Source organism: Erithacus rubecula (genome assembly GCF_903797595.1).
Source record: "Erithacus rubecula genome assembly, contig: scaffold_145_arrow_ctg1, whole genome shotgun sequence".
Taxonomy (NCBI): domain Eukaryota; kingdom Metazoa; phylum Chordata; class Aves; order Passeriformes; family Muscicapidae; genus Erithacus; species Erithacus rubecula.
The window spans coordinates 266,828-273,455 of NW_027636154.1; the positions used below are offsets into that span (position 1 = coordinate 266,828).

Sequence of the window (6,628 nt, forward strand, 5' to 3'; positions counted from 1 at the left end):
TGTGAGGATTTTCAGGGATTGTGTTGCATGAATTTATCGGACCATTCTGTTTCTATTCATAAACAGTTGCAAAATCTAAAAAATTTGGCTGACCAAATCACTACAAATACCCCTACCTGGTTAGACAGTTTGTTTGATGATTGGAAACTTACCTCTTGGCTAAAGGAACTCTGTAAAATAGGTTTGTTTATTCTAATAGTAATAATTGTAGTTATAGTGTTTGTACCCTGCATACTACATTGTACACGACAGATGATAACCAAAGCAATTTCTAATGTATTAGTTGTTGAACAAAACGGGGGAGATGTTGGGGAGAATGAAATGGTGAAACCCCACAAACATGAAAGCATAAATTCTGAAAATGATGTTGAAATGATAGCCACTTTCGAGACACCAAGCTTTAGTTACTAAGTAACTAGAAGACAATGGAGTGGCCTGCTAGGTAATCCCCTCCTTGATGAAAAAATGACTCCTGCTACAAACGTGTCAAAGTCCTTGTTAAAGGCTTAAGTACAACACACTATGGTAATATGAAAACTCCTATAGGCTGTATGTAAATGCTACAAAATTTGTATTTTGTACTAGATTGGCTAGTGGGAATGTAAATATTCATAGTAGGAAGAAATTTAAAGTGTTGTAAATGGGAAATCACTCTCTTTTCTCTCCTCTCTCTTCTCTTACCTTTCTTACTTCTCTTACTCTTCCTCTCTTGCTCTCACTCCCTTCTCTTTCCTCGCTCCTTACTCCTCCTCTCCCTCTCTCTCTCGTAACCCCTCACCCTCCTTTCTCTCCTCCTCACGCTTACCCTCTGATTTTCATTTCTTTCTTCCTCCCTCCCTTCATTATATTATCCTTTTTCTATCCCAATATCCCATTCCCAATTCCTGTCCTATTTTGGGCTGCAGCAGGCAGCCCTCGGTAGGATTTCACAATACCCACACCCTCTGTGTGTGTGTAATAAATTGTTACTGTAACCATCAGCTTATACTGGGCTCTGGAGTTTGTCCCTAAGAACTGTCCGAGAACACAAAGAGATCCCGCAGTTTTTCACTGGGAAAATGAAAATAAAAGTATAGTAATATAAAGACCAAAACACTGGCAAGGTCAGAATGCAACCTGTAAACCTGTTGCTCAAGGGTGTTGGTTACAGTCTGAATAATGGTACCTGTAGTTTTCTTGGAGTGACAGATGTGGTTTTGTTGAAGCAATGATTTTGGAGAAGGGTGTAGTTACTTCTTTAACAGCTAGTGGTGATGATGATACGCCTGGTCTTCTTCTGGGAATTTAGTGGGAAAGGTTGCTCTGATGTTTCAAATTTCAGATTTTATTTAGGTAGGAAATCCTTGGCTTTTCTCCTTGGGTGGGTCATGTCCCATAAAGTATAACTCCTTGTGGGGAGGAGTTGTGAGGGATGGGTCATGGAAGAGATAAGGAGCCCTGCTCCACCTGGTTTCAGCAGATGCTGATAGAATGTATACTTCTTGCACCTTGCATTGGAACTTAAGACATGATCTACTCCTTATTCTATTCCCATCTGCATCCTACCTTAATTAATACATTCATTCATCTCTACTATGTATTTTTATTCACAGTGAAACTTTGCACACAGTTCTCACTTAAGATTAGGTTTTTCTGTGGTACTCAATGGGTTTCTTTATCTTTCTGCATTACCTACTAAGTGTAACTGGGTTTTTGAGCAAAAACAATTGTACGGATTGGTTTGCCTTTGTTGAGACGGGCCTAATCTGAACAGTCTAAAGTACCTTTTATGTGTACTACAGGGACTTTATCCCCATCCACTGTGTGTAAGGCTTCAGACTGGGCAGGACTTGCTTGAGTGATGGATTCTCAGGTGTTGACTATTTAGGTGGCATTCGTAAAGTTTATTTCTCAATGTTTGGATGTTTCCCTGCCAAGTGCCTTTAGGGTCATTTTAAGTAGTCTGTTGTACTGTTCAACTTTCCTGGCAGCTGGTGTGTGATAAGGGATATGATCTATTTATTCAATATCCTGATTTTTGGCTGAGGTGTTTCTAAGGCTGTTCTTGAAATGGGTCCTGTTGTCCGGTGATTCTCTCAGGGGTGCTGTGTCTTTATAGGACTTGCTTTTTTGGGCTTCAGACAGTGTTTTGAGTAGTAGTGTGAGGTACAAGGTGGGTGCATAATGATCTAGTGGTGGCTTCTACAATTGTGATCATGTAGCACTTGCCTTGGAGGGTTTGAGGCAGTGTGATGTAGTTCATTTCCTCGGCTTCTTTCTACTTATATTTGGAATACTGCCCCCCATATTGGAGAGGCTTTATTGGCTTGGCTTCCTTGATTTTAGCACATCTTACAGCATAGAGACCCTTCTAACATGATCTGCCTTTGTTCCTCTGCGTCTCTGCACAAAACACAGCACAGAAGAGAACAGCAGGATGGGCCTGTGTGTCCCAGGGCTCTGGATTTGTGCTGCTTTAGCTCCACAGAGATGCAGGCAAAGTGAAGAAGCCAAACTGTTTATTGATGAAAGGCAAAGCAAAGGGATGGAAATGAAAAAAAGGGATGGGACAGTTCTGAATGCTGGAGGGAGGGAGCTGTCAAAAGGGATAAAAAGTGGAGGGGGAACAAAAGGGATGGGCACAGTCTGAAGGCTGGAGAGAGGGAGCTGTCTACAAGCAGGGAGACGGCTGAAGCCACAAGAGCTGTGACAATCATCAGCTCTGCCTGGAGCTCCAGCTGGTCTTTGGTCTCCAGGTGGTCTCCTCTTCTGTGGCACGTGGAGGTGTTAAAGGGACGCTGCTTTGTCTGAGCCATCAGGTGAACGTAGTTCTGCAGCTCTTTGCCTGAATGCAAGTTGAGTTACTGGGCTTGCATGGGAAGGGCTGTTGTCTTTACTCAGCGCTTGAAGGGCTGGAAGAGAGAGGAACAGAGCCACGGTCAAAGCCCGGATCTGTGGGAATCCGAGGAGATCTTCCTGTCAGGGGCATTCCTCCCAGCTATTGGCATGGCCAAGAGGGGACCAACGGGATCAAGTTTCTGGCCACGAACCCCCCGCCCGCATCCCGGAAATCTCTGTGAGCTCTGCCCACGCCAGCCCTCATTCACACAAGAAGCAAAACCCCTCCGCAGGCAGGGCAGGGATTGCAGCTCCTCCTGCCAGCCCCACTGACAGCCCACTGCCCTCACTCACCCTCATCGAGCACCTGCAGCTCTTCCTTCTTCTCCCTCATGAGTTCCCTGGCCATCCCTGGGAACACAGACCCTGTCACGGCTCTGCCCAGTGGCACAGCTTCCTGCCAGCGGCACTGCCAGCCCTGTGGCCACTGGCCCTCGTGGCCCGGCAGGGCTCAGCCACGCTGCCAACCAAGGGCACGGCTGCAAGAGGGCGGCAGCAGCCCCGAGAGCAGCCGGGGCTCCGTGGCGCCGGGCCCGGGTGGCAGAAGCTGCCGGGGCAGCAGGCGGGGCTGGGGCTGAGCTGCGGCAGAGCGGGGAGGGAGCCTGGGCTCACCCGTAAACCGGAACGCCGCCGCTCGCAGGGGCTCCTGAGGGCTCCGCAGGTAGGGCAGGGCCTGGCGCAGGTGCTCGGCCGCTCGGCTCCTGTCCTCTGCCAGCTGCAGAGAGCGGCGGGAGTGAAGGGTCAGGGCGGGCTCCGGCCCTTTGGCAGGCGCTGCCCACGCCCGGCCCCGGCCTCCCCTGCCCACACAGCCCTGAGGCGCGGCCAGCAGCCGCCGGCCGGGCTCTGCAGGGACACAGGGCCGGCTGCTGCCCGGGGAGCCGCGGTGCCGGCCCGCCCCGCAGCCCCGCCGGGCCAGGGCTCCCAGGGCAGCCGGCTCGGGCCCGTGCGGCCCCTGCGGGCAGCGCTGGGCAGGGCCACAGCTGCAGCCGCACACAGTGAGCGCCGCGCTCAGGGGGCTTCTCCAGCCTGAGCCTGGCGCTTCCAGGCCGTCCTTACCAGGCACTCGGCCAACTTCCACAGCTGCGCTGTATTGACGAGCTGCATGAGATCCCTCCTCCTGAGGAACTTGGTCACACAAAGCAGTGCTGTCCGAGAGGCCTGGACACCAGCAGAGATGCAGAGATGTCCCCACAGCTCCGGGCACAGGAGCCGTGTCCCTGTGCCAAGGCCTGGAGGAGGCTGCAGCCCACCAGACACCAGGGCAGGAGGCAGCAAAACCCTCCCTCGGGACACGGGCAGCCCACGAGTCCTCACCTCTGCCACATCCGGATTCTTATCGTGGCAGTAGATGAAGAGTGGGAACACGCTCTGCCACATGTGTGTCTTCAGAGCTTTTCTATCCTTTTTCATTATTAAACCTATCATCTCTTCAAACAGAGTAATTGATCCCAGCTGCACCTGTCTTTCATGCTGTAGGAAAGGAAGGAAAAAAGTCCTAAGCACTGGTTCCTTCAGGCCCGCATGGGCACCAACGTTGAAATTCACGGGTCACAAAATGTCTGGGCGGCAGTCGGTGGCCGTGGCCTGGGTCACAGAGCCTTACGTGGTCAAAGAGTGGCAGGAGCGCCTCAGCCAGCCGCAGGGCGATGGGGCTGCGTACAGGGGCACCATTGTGGAGGAACAAATATCGGAGTACAACGATGGTCTTCCTGACAGTGAAGCTATTGTTTTCCTGCAGGATGTCCACAAGATTGTCAGTCAGGTTCCACAATTTTTTTGCCTGTTTGGAAGACAACTGTGTGAAAGGCCACTCTGCTGTCACAGGGCCTAGAGGCCAAAGGCCTGTCCCAAACAACGTGGGCAGCTGACCCAGGAGGCAGGAGAGCTGGGATCAGCTGCCCCAGCACCCAAAGCCCAGCCATGCGCAAGCAACTGCATGCCCCAGGCTCATGCTGCTGGCAGGGCTTCAGCAGCTGCTCCCTTCTCACCATGGGGGGATTCATGGGGCCAAGCAACATGAGGCATCTGAGCGCCAGGTGACGCCTCTCCCTGCACTCGCTCTGCAGGTTCTTTGAGATGATCTCCAGGAGACTGGCCCCGTATTTGGACACATCCAAGCACTCCAAGACCTGAAAGGCACAGGGCAGTGACAGGGACCTGGCCGGCAGGAGCCCAGAACCGCACAGGGCTGGGCCCAGACAGCAGCACAGGGCACAGGCACCGTCCCAGGCAGGTGTGGCTATGAGAGGCCAGAGAGCTGGGAGGCAGCTCAGGGAGACAGCGCTGGCCGTCAGGCTCACCTCCACAATGAATGCCAGGGCAGCAAAATCCCAGCATGGCATCTCCATGTTGAGCAGGCTGAGCAGGTACAATGCAATCCCAGAAAACAAGGGTGTGGATGAGGAGCGCATTGCTCTGAAAGGAGGAAAAGGAAAGCAAGGTCTGAGTCAGGGGGACAAACCTCTCCCAGGACTGATTCCCAGAGGTCTGGTCTTTCCCCACCATCCTGCTGCAAGGAGACCTGAGCTATTTTGGAGGCAGCTCCTTTTGGACACCCTTCTTTCCCAGTCTTTTCCAGTCTGTTTGGCTGTGCCTCAGTGACAAGGCCCTCTGGCCCATGAGCACGGGTACTGTGTAGGGCACTCCAGACACAGAGCACAAAGAGTGGAGAGGGTGGGGTCTCACCTGACCAGCACACCCACGGCATAGTGCTGGGAGTCAGCAGACAGCAGCGTGTCCCAGCCACACTTGCACTCCATTGCCGTCACCACATCCTCACACTGCATTCGGCACAGCAGGGACTTCAGGGTCTCCAGTGCAAACCTGTGTGCAGAGCAAAGCTCAGGTCACGCTGGGAGCACTGGCTCCTGCCCTGGGGACATGGCAGGGACAGAAGGACTGGGATGGAAAACCTGTTGGAGCTGGCAGCAAAGCCGTGTTCTTTCTGGCATGTTTTCCACAATTTATCAACCTCCTCTGGTGTATCCAATGTGCTGAAGTACGCTTGGAAGAGCAGGTGGACAAACAGGCGGGTGAAATACAGTGTCACTATGTGTGGGATGCAGGGCTCCTGGAGGATCTTCCACATCACCACAGTTGCCTGCAAAGGACAAACACCCCAAGACAGCGCTCAGTGCTGAGGTATCCGTGTGGCAGGGCCCAAGCGTGGCAGGGAGAGGCCAGGGGAGACGCAGGGGGAGCACCGGGCCTGGTGCCCCTGAAGCTGCCCCTAGGCCAGGATTCAGCCCAGCACCTCAGGCTGGGAGATTCGGTGGGGGAAGGAGGGTGGAGAGCTTCAGGAGGGGCAGCCTTGGGGTGAGAAAAAAGCCAGTTCCAGAAACTCACAGCCAGGGAAAAGACTCTTGTTGTGTCCCCATCGGAGGTGCACGTGCTGTGCTCTGGCCAGCTCCCCAGCACATCCAGGAGTCTCAACCGTGCCAGCTTTGCAGTCCTGGGCGAGCACAAGATTGTCTTCCACATAGCCATAGCAGCTCTGTAGGGTCAGAACTCTGTCTCAGGGCAGTCTGAGACACAGCACCGCGGCCTGGGCAGCAGCAGGGACCTAAGCTGGCTGCCAGCTCTGCCTCTGCCCATTGCCCCGCACCAGCAGCACCCAGGCAGTTTAGCCCTGTGGGGACAGGCTCCTGAGGGGCAGGGAGGGAGCATGGGGTGGGTGCTGACAAGCCAGGGCTGGGAAAGGGAGCAGCCAGAGGGCCCTGGAACTCTCTGTTGTTCAGAGAGAGCTAGAACA

The 6,628-nt window shown here is 53.3% G+C and overlaps 1 long non-coding RNA gene across 1 annotated transcript; it reads right to left on the minus strand.

The window, feature by feature from the left end:
- Positions 1–5,672: 5,672 nt before the first annotated feature.
- LOC306815501 lies at positions 5,673–6,351 on the minus strand. Its single transcript, XR_013777410.1, has 3 exons — positions 6,223–6,351; positions 5,790–5,977; positions 5,673–5,700 (listed from the first exon to the last, which is right to left on the minus strand). It is a non-coding gene; the product is annotated as an uncharacterized lncRNA (long non-coding RNA).
- Between the last annotated feature and the right edge of the window lie 277 nt (positions 6,352–6,628).